At 43.6% G+C, this 24,168-nt stretch overlaps 10 non-coding genes across 10 annotated transcripts; all 10 read left to right on the top strand.

Moving 5' to 3' along the window:
• The first annotated feature begins 1,111 nt into the window (after positions 1-1,111).
• On the top strand, positions 1,112-1,183 carry TRNAG-UCC (transfer RNA glycine (anticodon UCC)). Its single transcript has one exon. It is a non-coding gene; the product is annotated as a tRNA-Gly (tRNA).
• A 1,533-nt stretch (positions 1,184-2,716) lies between these two features.
• TRNAG-CCC (transfer RNA glycine (anticodon CCC)) lies at positions 2,717-2,788 on the top strand. Its single transcript has one exon. It is a non-coding gene; the product is annotated as a tRNA-Gly (tRNA).
• Positions 2,789-5,905: 3,117 nt separating this feature from the next.
• Positions 5,906-5,977, top strand: TRNAG-CCC (transfer RNA glycine (anticodon CCC)). The gene has a single exon. It is a non-coding gene; the product is annotated as a tRNA-Gly (tRNA).
• A 1,522-nt stretch (positions 5,978-7,499) lies between these two features.
• On the top strand, positions 7,500-7,571 carry TRNAG-UCC (transfer RNA glycine (anticodon UCC)). The gene has a single exon. It is a non-coding gene; the product is annotated as a tRNA-Gly (tRNA).
• Positions 7,572-10,694: 3,123 nt separating this feature from the next.
• Positions 10,695-10,766, top strand: TRNAG-UCC (transfer RNA glycine (anticodon UCC)). Its single transcript has one exon. It is a non-coding gene; the product is annotated as a tRNA-Gly (tRNA).
• A 1,533-nt stretch (positions 10,767-12,299) lies between these two features.
• On the top strand, positions 12,300-12,371 carry TRNAG-CCC (transfer RNA glycine (anticodon CCC)). The gene has a single exon. It is a non-coding gene; the product is annotated as a tRNA-Gly (tRNA).
• A 1,512-nt stretch (positions 12,372-13,883) lies between these two features.
• Positions 13,884-13,955, top strand: TRNAG-UCC (transfer RNA glycine (anticodon UCC)). The gene has a single exon. It is a non-coding gene; the product is annotated as a tRNA-Gly (tRNA).
• A 3,123-nt stretch (positions 13,956-17,078) lies between these two features.
• On the top strand, positions 17,079-17,150 carry TRNAG-UCC (transfer RNA glycine (anticodon UCC)). Its single transcript has one exon. It is a non-coding gene; the product is annotated as a tRNA-Gly (tRNA).
• A 3,113-nt stretch (positions 17,151-20,263) lies between these two features.
• On the top strand, positions 20,264-20,335 carry TRNAG-UCC (transfer RNA glycine (anticodon UCC)). The gene has a single exon. It is a non-coding gene; the product is annotated as a tRNA-Gly (tRNA).
• A 1,533-nt stretch (positions 20,336-21,868) lies between these two features.
• Positions 21,869-21,940, top strand: TRNAG-CCC (transfer RNA glycine (anticodon CCC)). The gene has a single exon. It is a non-coding gene; the product is annotated as a tRNA-Gly (tRNA).
• The last annotated feature ends 2,228 nt before the right edge of the window (positions 21,941-24,168 follow it).

Here is a 24,168-nt window from a genome sequence, read left to right as displayed (position 1 = left end):
CTTGTAGCTGTCGAAGGAAACTGCTGCTCACAAAATGTTTTATCAGAAGGCAAGTTGAGAGGAATCCAAGAGTCAGATGTCCATGGAAAGAACCACTCACTGAAGCAGGAATGTTGGAGGCTTCATATTCGCATAGTTTCCTGTCCAACGTCCACAACGCTCCCAAACGCTCAAAAGCCTCACACCGGGCAAGCCCTCACTGGGTATATCTCTGGCTCCAAGGTAAAGCCAAATCCTGAGCATGCTAGTGCTAGGATCACAGAGCGAGAGAGAGATGGTTCAAGAGCTACTGTCTTGATAAAGGCCTGAAACGGCTAGTGCCTAAGAGTGTCTGACTTTCAGTTATTACTGATTGTGAGAGGGGAAGATGAAGTTTTTCTGCACCCAGCATGCCTTGGGATATACTTATGCAAATGAGGTGAGAGCCAGACCAATCCCATGCTACTCTGCCTAATGCTCCTTATCTGCATAAAAAGAACACTTTCACAACGGAGCAGAGTGGCGCAGCGGAAGCGTGCTGGGCCCATAACCCAGAGGTCGATGGATCGAAACCATCCTCTGCTAATTTTGCTTGATTTTACTTCCAAGGACCAAGCTGTCATTTCCACGCTACCAGCAAGGAAAAGCGCAAGCTTGTGCCAGCTATGTGAGAAAAGACTTCTCAACTATCTGTGTCTGCTGAAATACAAGAGAGGGATCGTCAAAAGCTCCACACTGTACTTTGAAAGTAAAGGCACACAATAATAAGCATGAATGACTGGTGGGACCTTCAAACACTTTTATGTGGAGGCTTTGAATTTCATTCTTCCCTTTTTTGTTCTGCTCTTATCTATCTCCTGGGCATTTCATGGAATGTTCTCTATTTCTCTTCCCTGCTTTGCTTCCCATGCTGCCTCTATGTGTTCATATCTATTATTTGTATTGCTGCTTTCCATTCTTCTCTTCTGCACAGCTTTGTCCTTGGTTTCAATCCCAGTTCCTTACCCTCTACAAAAACTTTCTATTGCTTTTCATGTTGGTATCTAAACCAAATGCACCATTGAAGCTGGTGCATGATAGTCATTGAACTCAGGGTCCTAATGTTTAGAACCGAGAGCACAAAGATCAGAGGGCGTTGGTGGTATAGTGGTGAGCATAGCTGCCTTCCAAGCAGTTGACCCGGGTTCGATTCCCGGCCAACGCAGTACAAATACTTATATATTCTGCAAGCAGGATATATTTTAAAGCAACATTTCACAAAATGGTAATATAATTAAGAGGTTAATCAGCCATTATATAAAAAATAAACAAATATGTAGGCAAGCATTTCGATCGCCCCTTCTGCTATATTCATTGTCCTAATATATGATAAGTTTCATAAAGCAGAGTCACCACTCACATGTACTGGTAAAAAAATATGTTACAGTGGGCAGACAATGAAAGGGCTGAGGCCCGACCAGACATTTTAACTCCAGCATCTCTATGTTAAAAAGCATTTCCTAGGCAATATTTAGCCTCTGAAAAAAATATGCAAGGTCCAGCAATAAATCTGGCAAAAGTCCCCAACATTTTGTGCATACTTGTGCCCTCACCTGAATGTAGCACCACCTTGTAGCCGTCGGAGGTAACTGCAGCTCACAAAATGTTTCATCAGAGGGCAAGTTTAGAGGAATCCAAAAGGCAGATGTCCATGGAAAGAGCCTCCGACTGCAGCAGGAAGTTTGGATGCTTCAAATTTGCATAGCTTCCAGTCCAACGTCCTCTCATGTACCGAACGCTCCCAAACGCTCTAAAGCCTTATACCGGCAAGCCCTCACCGGGTAGATCTCTGGCTCCCAGGAAAAGCCAAATACTGAGCATGCAAGCACTAGGATCACAGAGAGAGAGAGAGACAGAGAGCGTCGGAGAGCTGTTGTCTTGTTAAAGGCCTGAAACGGCTAGTGAATAAGAGGGTCTGGACTTTCAGTTGTGACTGATTGTGAGAGGGGAAGATAAAGATTTTCTGCACCCAGCATGCCTTGCGATATACTTAGGCAAATGAGGTGAGAGCCCGACCAATCCCACGTCACTTCTCTGAATGCCTCCTCATCTGCATAAACAGAACACTTTCACAAAGGAGCAGAGTGGCGCAGCGGAAGCGTGCTGGGCCCATAACCCAGAGGTCGATGGATCGAAACCATCCTCTGCTAATTTTGCTTGATTTTCCTTCCAAGGACCAAGCTGTCATTTCCACATAGCCAGAAAGGAAAAGTGCAAGCTTGTACCAGCTATGTGAGAAAAGACTTCTCAACTATTCGTGTCTGTGTAATACAAGAGTGATCGTGAAAGGTACAACCCTGTACTTTGAAAGTAAAGACACACAATTATAACCATAAATGACTGACTGGTGGGAGCTTCACACAACTTTCTGGGCATGCTTTGAATTTCATTCTTCCCTTTTTGTTCTGCTCTTATATATCTCCTGGGCATTTCATGGAATGTTCTCTTTCTCTTCCCTGCTTTGCTTCCCATGCTGCCTATATATGCTCATTTCTACTATTTGTACTGTTGCTTTTCATTTCTTCTCTTCTGCACAACTTTGTCCTTGGTTTCAATCCCCAGTTCCTTACCCTCTGCAAAAAACGTTCTACTGCTTCTCATGTTGGTATCTAAACCAAATGCACCATTGAAGCTGGTGCAAGATAGTCATTGATTTCTGCAACGTAATATTTAGAACCGAGAGCTAACACATCAGAGGGCGTTGGTGGTATAGTGGTGAGCATAGCTGCTTCCCAAGCAGTTGACCCGGGTTCGATTCCCGGCCAACGCACTGAAAATACTTATATATTCTGCAAGCAGGATATATTGTAATGCAACATGTCACAAAATGGAAATTTCACGAACAGATTAATCAGCCATATATAAAAAAATAAACAAATACGTGGGCAAACATCTCAATCGCACCTTCTGCTACATACATTGTCCTAATATATGATAAGTTTCATAAAGCAGAGTCACAACACACATGTGCTGGTAATAAATTTGTTACAGTGGGCAAACAATGGAAGGGCTGAGGCCCGACCAGACATTGTAACTCCAGCATCTCTATGTTAAAAAGCATTTCTAGGCAATATCTAGCCTCTGAAAAAATATGCAAGATCCACCGATAAATCTGGCAAAAGTCCCTAACATTTTGTGCATACTTGTGCTCTCACCTGAATGTAGCGCCACCTTGTAGCTGTCGAAGGAAACTGCTGCTCACAAAATGTTTTATCAGAAGGCAAGTTGAGAGGAATCCAAGAGTCAGATGTCCATGGAAAGAACCACTCACTGAAGCAGGAATGTTGGAGGCTTCATATTCGCATAGTTTCCTGTCCAACGTCCACAACGCTCCCAAACGCTCAAAAGCCTCACACCGGGCAAGCCCTCACCGGGTATATCTCTGGCTCCAAGGTAAAGCCAAATCCTGAGCATGCTAGTGCTAGGATCACAGAGCGAGAGAGAGATGGTTCAAGAGCTACTGTCTTGATAAAGGCCTGAAACGGCTAGTGCCTAAGAGTGTCTGACTTTCAGTTATGACTGATTGTGAGAGGGGAAGATGAAGTTTTTCTGCACCCAGCATGCCTTGGGATATACTTATGCAAATGAGGTGAGAGCCAGACCAATCCCATGCTACTCTGCCTAATGCTCCTTATCTGCATAAAAAGAACACTTTCACAACGGAGCAGAGTGGCGCAGCGGAAGCGTGCTGGGCCCATAACCCAGAGGTCGATGGATCGAAACCATCCTCTGCTAATTTTGCTTGATTTTACTTCCAAGGACCAAGCTGTCATTTCCACGCTACCAGCAAGGAAAAGCGCAAGCTTGTGCCAGCTATGTGAGAAAAGACTTCTCAACTATCTGTGTCTGCTGAAATACAAGAGAGGGATCGTCAAAGGCTCCACACTGTACTTTGAAAGTAAAGGCACACAATAATAAGCATGAATGACTGGTGGGACCTTCAAACACTTTTATGTGGAGGCTTTGAATTTCATTCTTCCCTTTTTTGTTCTGCTCTTATCTATCTCCTGGGCATTTCATGGAATGTTCTCTATTTCTCTTCCCTGCTTTGCTTCCCATGCTGCCTCTATGTGTTCATATCTATTATTTGTATTGCTGCTTTCCATTCTTCTCTTCTGCACAGCTTTGTCCTTGGTTTCAATCCCAGTTCCTTACCCTCTACAAAAACTTTCTATTGCTTTTCATGTTGGTATCTAAACCAAATGCACCATTGAAGCTGGTGCATGATAGTCATTGAACTCAGGGTCCTAATGTTTAGAACCGAGAGCGCAAAGATCAGAGGGCGTTGGTGGTAGAGTGGTGAGCATAGCTGCCTTCCAAGCAGTTGACCCGGGTTCGATTCCCGGCCAACGCAGTACAAATACTTATATATTCTGCAAGCAGGATATATTTTAAAGCAACATTTCACAAAATGGTAATATAATTAAGAGGTTAATCAGCCATTATAAAAAAAATAAACAAATATGTAGGCAAGCATTTCGATCGCCCCTTCTGCTATATTCATTGTCCTAATATATGATAAGTTTCATAAAGCAGAGTCACCACTCACATGTACTGGTAAAAAAATATGTTACAGTGGGCAGACAATGAAAGGGCTGAGGCCCGACCAGACATTTTAACTCCAGCATCTCTATGTTAAAAAGCATTTCCTAGGCAATATTTAGCCTCTGAAAAAAATATGCAAGATCCAGCAATAAATCTGGCAAAAGTCCCCAACATTTTGTGCATACTTGTGCCCTCACCTGAATGTAGCACCACCTTGTAGCCGTCGGAGGTAACTGCAGCTCACAAAATGTTTCATCAGAGGGCAAGTTTAGAGGAATCCAAAAGGCAGATGTCCATGGAAAGAGCCTCCGACTGCAGCAGGAAGTTTGGATGCTTCAAATTTGCATAGCTTCCAGTCCAACGTCCTCTCATGTACCGAACGCTCCCAAACGCTCTAAAGCCTTATACCGGCAAGCCCTCACTGGGTAGATCTCTGGCTCCCAGGAAAAGCCAAATACTGAGCATGCAAGCACTAGGATCACAGAGAGAGAGAGAGACAGAGAGCGTCGGAGAGCTGTTGTCTTGTTAAAGGCCTGAAACGGCTAGTGCCTAAGAGGGTCTGGACTTTCAGTTGTGACTGATTGTGAGAGGGGAAGATAAAGATTTTCTGCACCCAGCATGCCTTGCGATATACTTAGGCAAATGAGGTGAGAGCCCGACCAATCCCACGTCACTTCTCTGAATGCCTCCTCATCTGCATAAAGAGAACACTTTCACAAAGGAGCAGAGTGGTGCAGCGGAAGCGTGCTGGGCCCATAACCCAGAGGTCGATGGATCGAAACCATCCTCTGCTAATTTTGCTTGATTTTCCTTCCAAGGACCAAGCTGTCATTTCCACATAGCCAGAAAGGAAAAGTGCAAGCTTGTGCCAGCTATGTGAGAAAAGACTTCTCAACTATTCGTGTCTGTGTAATACAAGAGTGATCGTGAAAGGTACAACCCTGTACTTTGAAAGTAAAGACACACAATTATAACCATAAATGACTGACTGGTGGGAGCTTCACACAACTTTCAGGGCATGCTTTGAATTTCATTCTTCCCTTTTTGTTCTGCTCTTATATATCTCCTGGGCATTTCATGGAATGTTCTCTTTCTCTTCCCTGCTTTGCTTCCCATGCTGCCTATATATGCTCATTTCTACTATTTGTACTGTTGCTTTTCATTTCTTCTCTTCTGCTCAACTTTGTCCTTGGTTTCAATCCCCAGTTCCTTACCCTCTGCAAAAAACGTTCTACTGCTTCTCATGTTGGTATCTAAACCAAATGCACCATTGAAGCTGGTGCAAGATAGTCATTGATTTCTGCAACGTAATATTTAGAACCGAGAGCTAACACATCAGAGGGCGTTGGTGGTATAGTGGTGAGCATAGCTGCTTCCCAAGCAGTTGACCCGGGTTCGATTCCCGGCCAACGCACTGAAAATACTTATATATTCTGCAAGCAGGATATATTGTAATGCAACATGTCACAAAATGGAAATTTCACGAACAGATTAATCAGCCATATATAAAAAAATAAACAAATACGTGGGCAAACATCTCAATCGCACCTTCTGCTACATACATTGTCCTAATATATGATAAGTTTCATAAAGCAGAGTCACAACACACATGTGCTGGTAATAAATTTGTTACAGTGGGCAAACAATGGAAGGGCTGAGGCCCGACCAGACATTGTAACTCCAGCATCTCTATGTTAAAAAGCATTTCTAGGCAATATCTAGCCTCTGAAAAAATATGCAAGATCCACCGATAAATCTGGCAAAAGTCCCTAACATTTTGTGCATACTTGTGCTCTCACCTGAATGTAGCGCCACCTTGTAGCTGTCGAAGGAAACTGCTGCTCACAAAATGTTTTATCAGAAGGCAAGTTGAGAGGAATCCAAGAGTCAGATGTCCATGGAAAGAACCACTCACTGAAGCAGGAATGTTGGAGGCTTCATATTCGCATAGTTTCCTGTCCAACGTCCACTCACGTCCCAAACGCTCCCAAACGCTCAAAAGCCTCACACCGGGCAAGCCCTCACCGGGTATATCTCTGGCTCCAAGGTAAAGCCAAATCCTGAGCATGCTAGTGCTAGGATCACAGAGCGAGAGAGAGATGGTTCAAGAGCTACTGTCTTGATAAAGGCCTGAAACGGCTAGTGCCTAAGAGTGTCTGACTTTCAGTTATTACTGATTGTGAGAGGGGAAGATGAAGTTTTTCTGCACCCAGCATGCCTTGGGATATACTTATGCAAATGAGGTGAGAGCCAGACCAATCCCATGCTACTCTGCCTAATGCTCCTTATCTGCATAAAAAGAACACTTTCACAACGGAGCAGAGTGGCGCAGCGGAAGCGTGCTGGGCCCATAACCCAGAGGTCGATGGATCGAAACCATCCTCTGCTAATTTTGCTTGATTTTACTTCCAAGGACCAAGCTGTCATTTCCACGCTACCAGCAAGGAAAAGCACAAGCTTGTGCCAGCTATGTGAGAAAAGACTTCTCAACTATCTGTGTCTGCTGAAATACAAGAGAGGGATCCTCAAAAGCTCCACACTGTACTTTGAAAGTAAAGGCACACAATAATAAGCATGAATGACTGGTGGGACCTTCAAACACTTTTATGTGGAGGCTTTGAATTTCATTCTTCCCTTTTTTGTTCTGCTCTTATCTATCTCCTGGGCATTTCATGGAATGTTCTCTATTTCTCTTCCCTGCTTTGCTTCCCATGCTGCCTCTATGTGTTCATATCTATTATTTGTATTGCTGCTTTCCATTCTTCTCTTCTGCACAGCTTTGTCCTTGGTTTCAATCCCAGTTCCTTACCCTCTACAAAAACTTTCTATTGCTTTTCATGTTGGTATCTAAACCAAATGCACCATTGAAGCTGGTGCATGATAGTCATTGAACTCAGGGTCCTAATGTTTAGAACCGAGAGCACAAAGATCAGAGGGCGTTGGTGGTATAGTGGTGAGCATAGCTGCCTTCCAAGCAGTTGACCCGGGTTCGATTCCCGGCCAACGCAGTACAAATACTTATATATTCTGCAAGCAGGATATATTTTAAAGCAACATTTCACAAAATGGTAATATAATTAAGAGGTTAATCAGCCATTATATAAAAAATAAACAAATATGTAGGCAAGCATTTCGATCGCCCCTTCTGCTATATTCATTGTCCTAATATATGATAAGTTTCATAAAGCAGAGTCACCACTCACATGTACTGGTAAAAAAATATGTTACAGTGGGCAGACAATGAAAGGGCTGAGGCCCGACCAGACATTTTAACTCCAGCATCTCTATGTTAAAAAGCATTTCCTAGGCAATATTTAGCCTCTGAAAAAAATATGCAAGATCCAGCAATAAATCTGGCAAAAGTCCCCAACATTTTGTGCATACTTGTGCCCTCACCTGAATGTAGCACCACCTTGTAGCCGTCGGAGGTAACTGCAGCTCACAAAATGTTTCATCAGAGGGCAAGTTTAGAGGAATCCAAAAGGCAGATGTCCATGGAAAGAGCCTCCGACTGCAGCAGGAAGTTTGGATGCTTCAAATTTGCATAGCTTCCAGTCCAACGTCCTCTCATGTACCGAACGCTCCCAAACGCTCTAAAGCCTTATACCGGCAAGCCCTCACCGGGTAGATCTCTGGCTCCCAGGTAAAGCCAAATACTGAGCATGCAAGCACTAGGATCACAGAGAGAGAGAGAGACAGAGAGCGTCGGAGAGCTGTTGTCTTGTTAAAGGCCTGAAACGGCTAGTGAATAAGAGGGTCTGGACTTTCAGTTGTGACTGATTGTGAGAGGGGAAGATAAAGATTTTCTGCACCCAGCATGCCTTGCGATATACTTAGGCAAATGAGGTGAGAGCCCGACCAATCCCACGTCACTTCTCTGAATGCCTCCTCATCTGCATAAACAGAACACTTTCACAAAGGAGCAGAGTGGCACAGCGGAAGCGTGCTGGGCCCATAACCCAGAGGTCGATGGATCGAAACCATCCTCTGCTAATTTTGCTTGATTTTCCTTCCAAGGACCAAGCTGTCATTTCCACATAGCCAGAAAGGAAAAGTGCAAGCTTGTACCAGCTATGTGAGAAAAGACTTCTCAACTATTCGTGTCTGTGTAATACAAGAGTGATCGTGAAAGGTACAACCCTGTACTTTGAAAGTAAAGACACACAATTATAACCATAAATGACTGGTGGGAGCTTCACACAACTTTCTGGGCATGCTTTGAATTTCATTCTTCCCTTTTTGTTCTGCTCTTATCTATCTCCTGGGCATTTCATGGAATGTTCTCTTTCTCTTCCCTGCTTTGCTTCCCATGCTGCCTATATATGCTCATTTCTACTATTTGTACTGTTGCTTTTCATTTCTTCTCTTCTGCACAACTTTGTCCTTGGTTTCAATCCCCAGTTCCTTACCCTCTGCAAAAAACGTTCTACTGCTTCTCATGTTGGTATCTAAACCAAATGCACCATTGAAGCTGGTGCAAGATAGTCATTGATTTCTGCAACGTAATATTTAGAACCGAGAGCTAACACATCAGAGGGTGTTGGTGGTATAGTGGTGAGCATAGCTGCTTCCCAAGCAGTTGACCCGGGTTCGATTCCCGGCCAACGCACTGAAAATACTTATATATTCTGCAAGCAGGATATATTGTAATGCAACATGTCACAAAATGGAAATTTCACGAACAGATTAATCAGCCATATATAAAAAAATAAACAAATACGTGGGCAAACATCTCAATCGCACCTTCTGCTACATACATTGTCCTAATATATGATAAGTTTCATAAAGCAGAGTCACAACACACATGTGCTGGTAATAAATTTGTTACAGTGGGCAAACAATGGAAGGGCTGAGGCCCGACCAGACATTGTAACTCCAGCATCTCTATGTTAAAAAGCATTTCTAGGCAATATCTAGCCTCTGAAAAAATATGCAAGATCCACCGATAAATCTGGCAAAAGTCCCTAACATTTTGTGCATACTTGTGCTCTCACCTGAATGTAGCGCCACCTTGTAGCTGTCGAAGGAAACTGCTGCTCACAAAATGTTTTATCAGAAGGCAAGTTGAGAGGAATCCAAGAGTCAGATGTCCATGGAAAGAACCACTCACTGAAGCAGGAATGTTGGAGGCTTCATATTCGCATAGTTTCCTGTCCAACGTCCACTCACGTCCCGAACGCTCCCAAACGCTCAAAAGCCTCACACCGGGCAAGCCCTCACCGGGTATATCTCTGGCTCCAAGGTAAAGCCAAATCCTGAGCATGCTAGTGCTAGGATCACAGAGCGAGAGAGAGATGGTTCAAGAGCTACTGTCTTGATAAAGGCCTGAAACGGCTAGTGCCTAAGAGTGTCTGACTTTCAGTTATGACTGATTGTGAGAGGGGAAGATGAAGTTTTTCTGCACCCAGCATGCCTTGGGATATACTTATGCAAATGAGGTGAGAGCCAGACCAATCCCATGCTACTCTGCCTAATGCTCCTTATCTGCATAAAAAGAACACTTTCACAACGGAGCAGAGTGGCGCAGCGGAAGCGTGCTGGGCCCATAACCCAGAGGTCGATGGATCGAAACCATCCTCTGCTAATTTTGCTTGATTTTACTTCCAAGGACCAAGCTGTCATTTCCACGCTACCAGCAAGGAAAAGCGCAAGCTTGTGCCAGCTATGTGAGAAAAGACTTCTCAACTATCTGTGTCTGCTGAAATACAAGAGAGGGATCGTCAAAGGCTCCACACTGTACTTTGAAAGTAAAGGCACACAATAATAAGCATGAATGACTGGTGGGACCTTCAAACACTTTTATGTGGAGGCTTTGAATTTCATTCTTCCCTTTTTTGTTCTGCTCTTATCTATCTCCTGGGCATTTCATGGAATGTTCTCTATTTCTCTTCCCTGCTTTGCTTCCCATGCTGCCTCTATGTGTTCATATCTATTATTTGTATTGCTGCTTTCCATTCTTCTCTTCTGCACAGCTTTGTCCTTGGTTTCAATCCCAGTTCCTTACCCTCTACAAAAACTTTCTATTGCTTTTCATGTTGGTATCTAAACCAAATGCACCATTGAAGCTGGTGCATGATAGTCATTGAACTCAGGGTCCTAATGTTTAGAACCGAGAGCGCAAAGATCAGAGGGCGTTGGTGGTATAGTGGTGAGCATAGCTGCCTTCCAAGCAGTTGACCCGGGTTCGATTCCCGGCCAACGCAGTACAAATACTTATATATTCTGCAAGCAGGATATATTTTAAAGCAACATTTCACAAAATGGTAATATAATTAAGAGGTTAATCAGCCATTATATAAAAAATAAACAAATATGTAGGCAAGCATTTCGATCGCCCCTTCTGCTATATTCATTGTCCTAATATATGATAAGTTTCATAAAGCAGAGTCACCACTCACATGTACTGGTAAAAAAATATGTTACAGTGGGCAGACAATGAAAGGGCTGAGGCCCAACCAGACATTTTAACTCCAGCATCTCTATGTTAAAAAGCATTTCCTAGGCAATATTTAGCCTCTGAAAAAAATATGCAAGATCCAGCAATAAATCTGGCAAAAGTCCCCAACATTTTGTGCATACTTGTGCCCTCACCTGAATGTAGCACCACCTTGTAGCCGTCGGAGGTAACTGCAGCTCACAAAATGTTTCATCAGAGGGCAAGTGTAGAGGAATCCAAAAGGCAGATGTCCATGGAAAGAGCCTCCGACTGCAGCAGGAAGTTTGGATGCTTCAAATTTGCATAGCTTCCAGTCCAACGTCCTCTCATGTACCGAACACTCCCAAACGCTCTAAAGCCTTATACCGGCAAGCCCTCACCGGGTAGATCTCTGGCTCCCAGGAAAAGCCAAATACTGAGCATGCAAGCACTAGGATCACAGAGAGAGAGAGAGACAGAGAGCGTCGGAGAGCTGTTGTCTTGTTAAAGGCCTGAAACGGCTAGTGCCTAAGAGGGTCTGGACTTTCAGTTGTGACTGATTGTGAGAGGGGAAGATAAAGATTTTCTGCACCCAGCATGCCTTGCGATATACTTAGGCAAATGAGGTGAGAGCCCGACCAATCCCACGTCACTTCTCTGAATGCCTCCTCATCTGCATAAAGAGAACACTTTCACAAAGGAGCAGAGTGGCGCAGCGGAAGCGTGCTGGGCCCATAACCCAGAGGTCGATGGATCGAAACCATCCTCTGCTAATTTTGCTTGATTTTCCTTCCAAGGACCAAGCTGTCATTTCCACATAGCCAGAAAGGAAAAGTGCAAGCTTGTGCCAGCTATGTGAGAAAAGACTTCTCAACTATTCGTGTCTGTGTAATACAAGAGTGATCGTGAAAGGTACAACCCTGTACTTTGAAAGTAAAGACACACAATTATAACCATAAATGACTGACTGGTGGGAGCTTCACACAACTTTCTGGGCATGCTTTGAATTTCATTCTTCCCTTTTTGTTCTGCTCTTATATATCTCCTGGGCATTTCATGGAATGTTCTCTTTCTCTTCCCTGCTTTGCTTCCCATGCTGCCTATATATGCTCATTTCTACTATTTGTACTGTTGCTTTTCATTTCTTCTCTTCTGCACAACTTTGTCCTTGGTTTCAATCCCCAGTTCCTTACCCTCTGCAAAAAACGTTCTACTGCTTCTCATGTTGGTATCTAAACCAAATGCACCATTGAAGCTGGTGCAAGATAGTCATTGATTTCTGCAACGTAATATTTAGAACCGAGAGCTAACACATCAGAGGGCGTTGGTGGTATAGTGGTGAGCATAGCTGCTTCCCAAGCAGTTGACCCGGGTTCGATTCCCGGCCAACGCACTGAAAATACTTATATATTCTGCAAGCAGGATATATTGTAATGCAACATGTCACAAAATGGAAATTTCACGAACAGATTAATCAGCCATATATAAAAAAATAAACAAATACGTGGGCAAACATCTCAATCGCACCTTCTGCTACATACATTGTCCTAATATATGATAAGTTTCATAAAGCAGAGTCACAACACACATGTGCTGGTAATAAATTTGTTACAGTGGGCAAACAATGGAAGGGCTGAGGCCCGACCAGACATTGTAACTCCAGCATCTCTATGTTAAAAAGCATTTCTAGGCAATATCTAGCCTCTGAAAAAATATGCAAGATCCACCGATAAATCTGGCAAAAGTCCCTAACATTTTGTGCATACTTGTGCTCTCACCTGAATGTAGCGCCACCTTGTAGCTGTCGAAGGAAACTGCTGCTCACAAAATGTTTTATCAGAAGGCAAGTTGAGAGGAATCCAAGAGTCAGATGTCCATGGAAAGAACCACTCACTGAAGCAGGAATGTTGGAGGCTTCATATTCGCATAGTTTCCTGTCCAACGTCCACAACGCTCCCAAACGCTCAAAAGCCTCACACCGGGCAAGCCCTCACCGGGTATATCTCTGGCTCCAAGGTAAAGCCAAATCCTGAGCATGCTAGTGCTAGGATCACAGAGCGAGAGAGAGATGGTTCAAGAGCTACTGTCTTGATAAAGGCCTGAAACGGCTAGTGCCTAAGAGTGTCTGACTTTCAGTTATTACTGATTGTGAGAGGGGAAGATGAAGTTTTTCTGCACCCAGCATGCCTTGGGATATACTTATGCAAATGAGGTGAGAGCCAGACCAATCCCATGCTACTCTGCCTAATGCTCCTTATCTGCATAAAAAGAACACTTTCACAACGGAGCAGAGTGGCGCAGCGGAAGCGTGCTGGGCCCATAACCCAGAGGTCGATGGATCGAAACCATCCTCTGCTAATTTTGCTTGATTTTACTTCCAAGGACCAAGCTGTCATTTCCACGCTACCAGCAAGGAAAAGCGCAAGCTTGTGCCAGCTATGTGAGAAAAGACTTCTCAACTATCTGTGTCTGCTGAAATACAAGAGAGGGATCGTCAAAAGCTCCACACTGTACTTTGAAAGTAAAGGCACACAATAATAAGCATGAATGACTGGTGGGACCTTCAAACACTTTTATGTGGAGGCTTTGAATTTCATTCTTCCCTTTTTTGTTCTGCTCTTATCTATCTCCTGGGCATTTCATGGAATGTTCTCTATTTCTCTTCCCTGCTTTGCTTCCCATGCTGCCTCTATGTGTTCATATCTATTATTTGTATTGCTGCTTTCCATTCTTCTCTTCTGCACAGCTTTGTCCTTGGTTTCAATCCCAGTTCCTTACCCTCTACAAAAACTTTCTATTGCTTTTCATGTTGGTATCTAAACCAAATGCACCATTGAAGCTGGTGCATGATAGTCATTGAACTCAGGGTCCTAATGTTTAGAACCGAGAGCACAAAGATCAGAGGGCGTTGGTGGTATAGTGGTGAGCATAGCTGCCTTCCAAGCAGTTGACCCGGGTTCGATTCCCGGCCAACGCAGTACAAATACTTATATATTCTGCAAGCAGGATATATTTTAAAGCAACATTTCACAAAATGGTAATATAATTAAGAGGTTAATCAGCCATTATATAAAAAATAAACAAATATGTAGGCAAGCATTTCGATCGCCCCTTCTGCTATATTCATTGTCCTAATATATGATAAGTTTCATAAAGCAGAGTCACCACTCACATGTACTGGTAAAAAAATATGTTACAGTGGGCAGACAATGAAAGGGCTGAGGCCCGACCAGACATTTTAACTCCAGCATCTCTATGTTAAAAAGCATTTCCTAGGCAATATTTAGCCTCTGAAAAAAATATGCAAGGTCCAGCAATAAATCTGGCAAAAGTCCCCAACATTTTGTGCATACTTGTGCCCTCACCTGAATGTAGCACCACCTTGTAGCCGTCGGAGGTAACTGCAGCTCACAAAATGTTTCATCAGAGGGCAAGTTTAGAGGAATCCAAAAGGCAGATGTCCATGGAAAGAGCCTCCGACTGCAGCAGGAAGTTTGGATGCTTCAAATTTGCATAGCTTCCAGTCCAACGTCCTCTCATGTACCGAACGCTCCCAAACGCTCTAAAGCCTTATACCGGCAAGCCCTCACCGGGTAGATCTCTGGCTCCCAGGAAAAGCCAAATACTGAGCATGCAAGCACTAGGATCACAGAGAGAGAGAGAGACAGAGAGCGTCGGAGAGCTGTTGTCTTGTTAAAGGCCTGAAACGGCTAGTGAATAAGAGGGTCTGGACTTTCAGTTGTGACTGATTGTGAGAGGGGAAGATAAAGATTTTCTGCACCCAGCATGCCTTGCGATATACTTAGGCAAATGAGGTGAGAGCCCGACCAATCCCACGTCACTTCTCTGAATGCCTCCTCATCTGCATAAACAGAACACTTTCACAAAGGAGCAGAGTGGCACAGCGGAAGCGTGCTGGGCCCATAACCCAGAGGTCGATGGATCGAAACCATCCTCTGCTAATTTTGCTTGATTTTCCTTCCAAGGACCAAGCTGTCATTTCCACATAGCCAGAAAGGAAAAGTGCAAGCTTGTACCAGCTATCTGAGAAAAGACTTCTCAACTATTCGTGTCTGTGTAATACAAGAGTGATCGTGAAAGGTACAACCCTGTACTTTGAAAGTAAAGACACACAATTATAACCATAAATGACTGGTGGGAGCTTCACACAACTTTCTGGGCATGCTTTGAATTTCATTCTTCCCTTTTTGTTCTGCTCTTATCTATCTCCTGGGCATTTCATGGAATGTTCTCTTTCTCTTCCCTGCTTTGCTTCCCATGCTGCCTATATATGCTCATTTCTACTATTTGTACTGTTGCTTTTCATTTCTTCTCTTCTGCACAACTTTGTCCTTGGTTTCAATCCCCAGTTCCTTACCCTCTGCAAAAAACGTTCTACTGCTTCTCATGTTGGTATCTAAACCAAATGCACCATTGAAGCTGGTGCAAGATAGTCATTGATTTCTGCAACGTAATATTTAGAACCGAGAGCTAACACATCAGAGGGCATTGGTGGTATAGTGGTGAGCATAGCTGCTTCCCAAGCAGTTGACCCGGGTTCGATTCCCGGCCAACGCACTGAAAATACTTATATATTCTGCAAGCAGGATATATTGTAATGCAACATGTCACAAAATGGAAATTTCACGAACAGATTAATCAGCCATATATAAAAAAATAAACAAATACGTGGGCAAACATCTCAATCGCACCTTCTGCTACATACATTGTCCTAATATATGATAAGTTTCATAAAGCAGAGTCACAACACACATGTGCTGGTAATAAATTTGTTACAGTGGGCAAACAATGGAAGGGCTGAGGCCCGACCAGACATTGTAACTCCAGCATCTCTATGTTAAAAAGCATTTCTAGGCAATATCTAGCCTCTGAAAAAATATGCAAGATCCACCGATAAATCTGGCAAAAGTCCCTAACATTTTGTGCATACTTGTGCTCTCACCTGAATGTAGCGCCACCTTGTAGCTGTCGAAGGAAACTGCTGCTCACAAAATGTTTTATCAGAAGGCAAGTTGAGAGGAATCCAAGAGTCAGATGTCCATGGAAAGAACCACTCACTGAAGCAGGAATGTTGGAGGCTTCATATTCGCATAGTTTCCTGTCCAACGTCCACTCACGTCCCGAACGCTCCCAAACGCTCAAAAGCCTCACACCGGGCAAGCCCTCACCGGGTATATCTCTGGCTCCAAGGTAAAGCCAAATCCTGAGCATGCTAGTGCTAGGATCACAGAGCGAGAGAGAGATGGTTCAAGAGCTACTGTCTTGATAAAGGCCTGAAACGGCTAGTGCCTAAGAGTGTCTGACTTTCAGTTATTACTGATTGTGAGAGGGGAAGATGAAGTTTTTCTGCACCCAGCATGCCTTGGGATATACTTATGCAAATGAGGTGAGAGCCAGACCAATCCCATGCTACTCTGCCTAATGCTCCTTATCTGCATAAAAAGAACACTTTCACAACGGAGCAGAGTGGCGCAGCGGAAGCGTGCTGGGCCCATAACCCAGAGGTCGATGGATCGAAACCATCCTCTGCTAATTTTGCTTGATTTTACTTCCAAGGACCAAGCTGTCATTTCCACGCTACCAGCAAGGAAAAGCGCAAGCTTGTGCCAGCTATGTGAGAAAAGACTTCTCAACTATCTGTGTCTGCTGAAATACAAGAGAGGGATCGTCAAAAGCTCCACACTGTACTTTGAAAGTAAAGGCACACAATAATAAGCATGAATGACTGGTGGGACCTTCAAACACTTTTATGTGGAGGCTTTGAATTTCATTCTTCCCTTTTTTGTTCTGCTCTTATCTATCTCCTGGGCATTTCATGGAATGTTCTCTATTTCTCTTCCCTGCTTTGCTTCCCATGCTGCCTCTATGTGTTCATATCTATTATTTGTATTGCTGCTTTCCATTCTTCTCTTCTGCACAGCTTTGTCCTTGGTTTCAATCCCAGTTCCTTACCCTCTACAAAAACTTTCTATTGCTTTTCATGTTGGTATCTAAACCAAATGCACCATTGAAGCTGGTGCATGATAGTCATTGAACTCAGGGTCCTAATGTTTAGAACCGAGAGCACAAAGATCAGAGGGCGTTGGTGGTATAGTGGTGAGCATAGCTGCCTTCCAAGCAGTTGACCCGGGTTCGATTCCCGGCCAACGCAGTACAAATACTTATATATTCTGCAAGCAGGATATATTTTAAAGCAACATTTCACAAAATGGTAATATAATTAAGAGGTTAATCAGCCATTATATAAAAAATAAACAAATATGTAGGCAAGCATTTCGATCGCCCCTTCTGCTATATTCATTGTCCTAATATATGATAAGTTTCATAAAGCAGAGTCACCACTCACATGTACTGGTAAAAAAATATGTTACAGTGGGCAGACAATGAAAGGGCTGAGGCCCGACCAGACATTTTAACTCCAGCATCTCTATGTTAAAAAGCATTTCCTAGGCAATATTTAGCCTCTGAAAAAAATATGCAAGGTCCAGCAATAAATCTGGCAAAAGTCCCCAACATTTTGTGCATACTTGTGCCCTCACCTGAATGTAGCACCACCTTGTAGCCGTCGGAGGTAACTGCAGCTCACAAAATGTTTCATCAGAGGGCAAGTTTAGAGGAATCCAAAAGGCAGATGTCCATGGAAAGAGCCTCCGACTGCAGCAGGAAGTTTGGATGCTTCAAATTTGCATAGCTTCCAGTCCAACGTCCTCTCATGTACCGAACGCTCCCAAACGCTCTAAAGCCTTATACCGGCAAGCCCTCACCGGGTAGATCTCTGGCTCCCAGGAAAAGCCAAATACTGAGCATGCAAGCACTAGGATCACAGAGAGAGAGAGAGACAGAGAGCGTCGGAGAGCTGTTGTCTTGTTAAAGGCCTGAAACGGCTAGTGAATAAGAGGGTCTGGACTTTCAGTTGTGACTGATTGTGAGAGGGGAAGATAAAGATTTTCTGCACCCAGCATGCCTTGCGATATACTTAGGCAAATGAGGTGAGAGCCCGACCAATCCCACGTCACTTCTCTGAATGCCTCCTCATCTGCATAAACAGAACACTTTCACAAAGGAGCAGAGTGGCACAGCGGAAGCGTGCTGGGCCCATAACCCAGAGGTCGATGGATCGAAACCATCCTCTGCTAATTTTGCTTGATTTTCCTTCCAAGGACCAAGCTGTCATTTCCACATAGCCAGAAAGGAAAAGTGCAAGCTTGTACCAGCTATCTGAGAAAAGACTTCTCAACTATTCGTGTCTGTGTAATACAAGAGTGATCGTGAAAGGTACAACCCTGTACTTTGAAAGTAAAGACACACAATTATAACCATAAATGACTGGTGGGAGCTTCACACAACTTTCTGGGCATGCTTTGAATTTCATTCTTCCCTTTTTGTTCTGCTCTTATCTATCTCCTGGGCATTTCATGGAATGTTCTCTTTCTCTTCCCTGCTTTGCTTCCCATGCTGCCTATATATGCTCATTTCTACTATTTGTACTGTTGCTTTTCATTTCTTCTCTTCTGCACAACTTTGTCCTTGGTTTCAATCCCCAGTTCCTTACCCTCTGCAAAAAACATTCTACTGCTTCTCATGTTGGTATCTAAACCAAATGCACCATTGAAGCTGGTGCAAGATAGTCATTGATTTCTGCAACGTAATATTTAGAACCGAGAGCTAACACATCAGAGGGTGTTGGTGGTATAGTGGTGAGCATAGCTGCTTCCCAAGCAGTTGACCCGGGTTCGATTCCCGGCCAACGCACTGAAAATACTTATATATTCTGCAAGCAGGATATATTGTAATGCAATATGTCACAAAATGGAAATTTCACGAACAGATTAATCAGCCATATATAAAAAAATAAACAAATACGTGGGCAAACATCTCAATCGCACCTTCTGCTACATACATTGTCCTAATATATGATAAGTTTCATAAAGCAGAGTCACAACACACATGTGCTGGTAATAAATTTGTTACAGTGGGCAAACAATGGAAGGGCTGAGGCCCGACCAGACATTGTAACTCCAGCATCTCTATGTTAAAAAGCATTTCTAGGCAATATCTAGCCTCTGAAAAAATATGCAAGATCCACCGATAAATCTGGCAAAAGTCCCTAACATTTTGTGCATACTTGTGCTCTCACCTGAATGTAGCGCCACCTTGTAGCTGTCGAAGGAAACTGCTGCTCACAAAATGTTTTATCAGAAGGCAAGTTGAGAGGAATCCAAGAGTCAGATGTCCATGGAAAGAACCACTCACTGAAGCAGGAATGTTGGAGGCTTCATATTCGCATAGTTTCCTGTCCAACGTCCACAACGCTCCCAAACGCTCAAAAGCCTCACACCGGGCAAGCCCTCACCGGGTATATCTCTGGCTCCAAGGTAAAGCCAAATCCTGAGCATGCTAGTGCTAGGATCACAGAGCGAGAGAGAGATGGTTCAAGAGCTACTGTCTTGATAAAGGCCTGAAACGGCTAGTGCCTAAGAGTGTCTGACTTTCAGTTATGACTGATTGTGAGAGGGGAAGATGAAGTTTTTCTGCACCCAGCATGCCTTGGGATATACTTATGCAAATGAGGTGAGAGCCAGACCAATCCCATGCTACTCTGCCTAATGCTCCTTATCTGCATAAAAAGAACACTTTCACAACGGAGCAGAGTGGCGCAGCGGAAGCGTGCTGGGCCCATAACCCAGAGGTCGATGGATCGAAACCATCCTCTGCTAATTTTGCTTGATTTTACTTCCAAGGACCAAGCTGTCATTTCCACGCTACCAGCAAGGAAAAGCGCAAGCTTGTGCCAGCTATGTGAGAAAAGACTTCTCAACTATCTGTGTCTGCTGAAATACAAGAGAGGGATCGTCAAAGGCTCCACACTGTACTTTGAAAGTAAAGGCACACAATAATAAGCATGAATGACTGGTGGGACCTTCAAACACTTTTATGTGGAGGCTTTGAATTTCATTCTTCCCTTTTTTGTTCTGCTCTTATCTATCTCCTGGGCATTTCATGGAATGTTCTCTATTTCTCTTCCCTGCTTTGCTTCCCATGCTGCCTCTATGTGTTCATATCTATTATTTGTATTGCTGCTTTCCATTCTTCTCTTCTGCACAGCTTTGTCCTTGGTTTCAATCCCAGTTCCTTACCCTCTACAAAAACTTTCTATTGCTTTTCATGTTGGTATCTAAACCAAATGCACCATTGAAGCTGGTGCATGATAGTCATTGAACTCAGGGTCCTAATGTTTAGAACCGAGAGCGCAAAGATCAGAGGGCGTTGGTGGTATAGTGGTGAGCATAGCTGCCTTCCAAGCAGTTGACCCGGGTTCGATTCCCGGCCAACGCAGTACAAATACTTATATATTCTGCAAGCAGGATATATTTTAAAGCAACATTTCACAAAATGGTAATATAATTAAGAGGTTAATCAGCCATTATATAAAAAATAAACAAATATGTAGGCAAGCATTTCGATCGCCCCTTCTGCTATATTCATTGTCCTAATATATGATAAGTTTCATAAAGCAGAGTCACCACTCACATGTACTGGTAAAAAAATATGTTACAGTGGGCAGACAATGAAAGGGCTGAGGCCCAACCAGACATTTTAACTCCAGCATCTCTATGTTAAAAAGCATTTCCTAGGCAATATTTAGCCTCTGAAAAAAATATGCAAGATCCAGCAATAAATCTGGCAAAAGTCCCCAACATTTTGTGCATACTTGTGCCCTCACCTGAATGTAGCACCACCTTGTAGCCGTCGGAGGTAACTGCAGCTCACAAAATGTTTCATCAGAGGGCAAGTTTAGAGGAATCCAAAAGGCAGATGTCCATGGAAAGAGCCTCCGACTGCAGCAGGAAGTTTGGATGCTTCAAATTTGCATAGCTTCCAGTCCAACGTCCTCTCATGTACCGAACACTCCCAAACGCTCTAAAGCCTTATACCGGCAAGCCCTCACCGGGTAGATCTCTGGCTCCCAGGAAAAGCCAAATACTGAGCATGCAAGCACTAGGATCACAGAGAGAGAGAGAGACAGAGAGCGTCGGAGAGCTGTTGTCTTGTTAAAGGCCTGAAACGGCTAGTGCCTAAGAGGGTCTGGACTTTCAGTTGTGACTGATTGTGAGAGGGGAAGATAAAGATTTTCTGCACCCAGCATGCCTTGCGATATACTTAGGCAAATGAGGTGAGAGCCCGACCAATCCCACGTCACTTCTCTGAATGCCTCCTCATCTGCATAAAGAGAACACTTTCACAAAGGAGCAGAGTGGCGCAGCGGAAGCGTGCTGGGCCCATAACCCAGAGGTCGATGGATCGAAACCATCCTCTGCTAATTTTGCTTGATTTTCCTTCCAAGGACCAAGCTGTCATTTCCACATAGCCAGAAAGGAAAAGTGCAAGCTTGTGCCAGCTATGTGAGAAAAGACTTCTCAACTATTCGTGTCTGTGTAATACAAGAGTGATCGTGAAAGGTACAACCCTGTACTTTGAAAGTAAAGACACACAATTATAACCATAAATGACTGACTGGTGGGAGCTTCACACAACTTTCTGGGCATGCTTTGAATTTCATTCTTCCCTTTTTGTTCTGCTCTTATATATCTCCTGGGCATTTCATGGAATGTTCTCTTTCTCTTCCCTGCTTTGCTTCCCATGCTGCCTATATATGCTCATTTCTACTATTTGTACTGTTGCTTTTCATTTCTTCTCTTCTGCACAACTTTGTCCTTGGTTTCAATCCCCAGTTCCTTACCCTCTGCAAAAAACGTTCTACTGCTTCTCATGTTGGTATCTAAACCAAATGCACCATTGAAGCTGGTGCAAGATAGTCATTGATTTCTGCAACGTAATATTTAGAACCGAGAGCTAACACATCAGAGGGCGTTGGTGGTATAGTGGTGAGCATAGCTGCTTCCCAAGCAGTTGACCCGGGTTCGATTCCCGGCCAACGCACTGAAAATACTTATATATTCTGCAAGCAGGATATATTGTAATGCAACATGTCACAAAATGGAAATTTCACGAACAGATTAATCAGCCATATATAAAAAAATAAACAAATACGTGGGCAAACATCTCAATCGCACCTTCTGCTACATACATTGTCCTAATATATGATAAGTTTCATAAAGCAGAGTCACAACACACATGTGCTGGTAATAAATTTGTTACAGTGGGCAAACAATGGAAGGGCTGAGGCCCGACCAGACATTGTAACTCCAGCATCTCTATGTTAAAAAGCATTTCTAGGCAATATCTAGCCTCTGAAAAAATATGCAAGATCCACCGATAAATCTGGCAAAAGTCCCTAACATTTTGTGCATACTTGTGCTCTCACCTGAATGTAGCGCCACCTTGTAGCTGTCGAAGGAAACTGCTGCTCACAAAATGTTTTATCAGAAGGCAAGTTGAGAGGAATCCAAGAGTCAGATGTCCATGGAAAGAACCACTCACTGAAGCAGGAATGTTGGAGGCTTCATATTCGCATAGTTTCCTGTCCAACGTCCACTCACGTCCCGAACGCTCCCAAACGCTCAAAAGCCTCACACCGGGCAAGCCCTCACCGGGTATATCTCTGGCTCCAAGGTAAAGCCAAATCCTGAGCATGCTAGTGCTAGGATCACAGAGCGAGAGAGAGATGGTTCAAGAGCTACTGTCTTGATAAAGGCCTGAAACGGCTAGTGCCTAAGAGTGTCTGACTTTCAGTTATTACTGATTGTGAGAGGGGAAGATGAAGTTTTTCTGCACCCAGCATGCCTTGGGATATACTTATGCAAATGAGGTGAGAGCCAGACCAATCCCATGCTACTCTGCCTAATGCTCCTTATCTGCATAAAAAGAACACTTTCACAACGGAGCAGAGTGGCGCAGCGGAAGCGTGCTGGGCCCATAACCCAGAGGTCGATGGATCGAAACCATCCTCTGTTGATTTTACTTCCAAGGACCAAGCTGTCATTTCCACGCTACCAGCAAGGAAAAGCGCAAGCTTGTGCCAGCTATGTGAGAAAAGACTTCTCAACTATCTGTGTCTGCTGAAATACAAGAGAGGGATCGTCAAAAGCTCCACACTGTACTTTGAAAGTAAAGGCACACAATAATAAGCATGAATGACTGGTGGGACCTTCAAACACTTTTATGTGGAGGCTTTGAATTTCATTCTTCCCTTTTTTGTTCTGCTCTTATCTATCACCTGGGCATTTCATGGAATGTTCTCTATTTCTCTTCCCTGCTTTGCTTCCCATGCTGCCTCTATGTGTTCATATCTATTATTTGTATTGCTGCTTTCCATTCTTCTCTTCTGCACAGCTTTGTCCTTGGTTTCAATCCCAGTTCCTTACCCTCTACAAAAACTTTCTATTGCTTTTCATGTTGGTATCTAAACCAAATGCACCTTTGAAGCTGGTGCATGATAGTCATTGAACTCAGGGTCCTAATGTTTAGAACCGAGAGCGCAAAGATCAGAGGGCGTTGGTGGTATAGTGGTGAGCATATCTGCCTTCCAAGCAGTTGACCCGGGTTCGATTCCCGGCCAACGCAGTACAAATACTTATATATTCTGCAAGCAGGATATATTTTAAAGCAACATTTCACAAAATGGTAATATAATTAAGAGGTTAATCAGCCATTATATAAAAAATAAACAAATATGTAGGCAAGCATTTCGATCGCCCCTTCTGCTATATTCATTGTCCTAATATATGATAAGTTTCATAAAGCAGAGTCACCACTCACATGTACTGGTAAAAAAATATGTTACAGTGGGCAGACAATGAAAGGGCTGAGGCCCGACCAGACATTTTAACTCCAGCATCTCTATGTTAAAAAGCATTTCCTAGGCAATATTTAGCCTCTGAAAAAAATATGCAAGATCCAGCAATAAATCTGGCAAAAGTCCCCAACATTTTGTGCATACTTGTGCCCTCACCTGAATGTAGCACCACCTTGTAGCCGTCGGAGGTAACTGCAGCTCACAAAATGTTTCATCAGAGGGCAAGTTTAGAGGAATCCAAAAGGCAGATGTCCATGGAAAGAGCCTCCGACTGCAGCAGGAAGTTTGGATGCTTCAAATTTGCATAGCTTCCAGTCCAACGTCCTCTCATGTACCGAACGCTCCCAAACGCTCTAAAGCCTTATACCGGCAAGCCCTCACCGGGTAGATCTCTGGCTCCCAGGTAAAGCCA

This window comes from Lissotriton vulgaris, chromosome 9 (assembly GCF_964263255.1).
Source record: "Lissotriton vulgaris chromosome 9, aLisVul1.2, whole genome shotgun sequence".
Taxonomy (NCBI): domain Eukaryota; kingdom Metazoa; phylum Chordata; class Amphibia; order Caudata; family Salamandridae; genus Lissotriton; species Lissotriton vulgaris.
Note: the sequence above shows the minus strand (reverse complement) of the source record. Positions and strands in the feature narration are given on the sequence as shown.